Source organism: Anolis carolinensis, chromosome X, assembly GCF_035594765.1.
Source record: "Anolis carolinensis isolate JA03-04 chromosome X, rAnoCar3.1.pri, whole genome shotgun sequence".
Lineage (NCBI taxonomy): Eukaryota > Metazoa > Chordata > Lepidosauria > Squamata > Dactyloidae > Anolis > Anolis carolinensis.
The window spans coordinates 2,213,703-2,215,000 of NC_085847.1; positions in this window are offsets into that span (position 1 = coordinate 2,213,703).

The following is a 1,298-nucleotide window of genomic DNA, read 5'->3' on the forward strand; positions in this document are numbered from 1 at the left end:
GGAAACATGGAGCTTACCGTGTTTTATCAACTTGTGATTTGGGCTGAGAGTGTGTGACTCGCCCCAGGGTTTCGAACCGGGCTCTCCAGGGCGTCCGACATGTGCTGCATATTTTTGGACACCCATAGAGTTTACACCAGGGCACCTTGAAAAAGACACGATATACCAAACATGGATGAATATTTATTAATTTACTAGCTGTGCCCGGCCACGTGTTGCTGTGGCGTCATCTGAAGTGGTTTTTTGTTTGTGGAGGCAAGTATGAATGTTGTAATTAGTCACCTTGATTAGCACTGAATGAGCCTGGTTGTTTCCTGTCAGGGGGAATCCTTTGTTGGGAGGTGTTAGCTGGCTCTGGTTGTTTCCTGCCTGGAATACCCTTATTTACAGAATGTTGTGCATTATTTACTGTCCCGATTGTAGAGTTTTTTTTAATGCTGGCGGTGAGGTTTTGTTCATTTTAATGGTTACCAGGAACCCAATAATAATAATAATAATAATGATGATGATGATGATGATGATGATGATGATAATAATAATAATAATAATAATACTGTGGGACTTCCGAATCCAGACTGACAAAGTTCTGGAACACAACACACCAGACATCACAGTTGTGGAAAAGAACAAGGTTTGGATCATTGATGTTGCCATCCCAGGTGACAGTCGCATTGAAGAAAAACAACAGGAAAAACTCAGCCGCTATCAGGACCTCAAGATTGAACTTCAAAGACTCTGGCAGAAACCAGTGCAGGTGGTCCCAGTGGTGATGGGCACACTGGGTGCCGTGCCAAAAGATCTCAGCCGGCATTTGGAGACAATAGACATTGACAAAATTACGATCTGCCAACTGCAAAAGGCCACCTTACTGGGATCTGCACGCATCATCCGAAAATACATCACACAGTCCTAGACACTTGGGAAGTGTTCGACTTGTGATTTTGTGAAACGAAATCCAGCATATCTATCTTGTTTGCTGTGTCATACAACGTCGTTGTGTCAATAATAATAATAATAATAATAATAATACAGTAGAGTCTCACTTATCCATGCCTCGCTTATCCAACATTCTATTGTGTCATTCCGTCATATCCAACATTCCGTGTGTCAAGTTTGGTCCCGTTTCCTCACTGGTGGGTGCCACAGTGGTCTGTTGGAGGCATAGCATTCGAAAGTACTGCAAATCCCATCATCCGTGGCTCATCATCCCCAAACGGCACCAGGACGTAAAATGGGTCATAGGGGTTATGTATGGGCCCTCTCTCTCCATCTGCCACTCTCCTCGGCGGCTCCGAAGG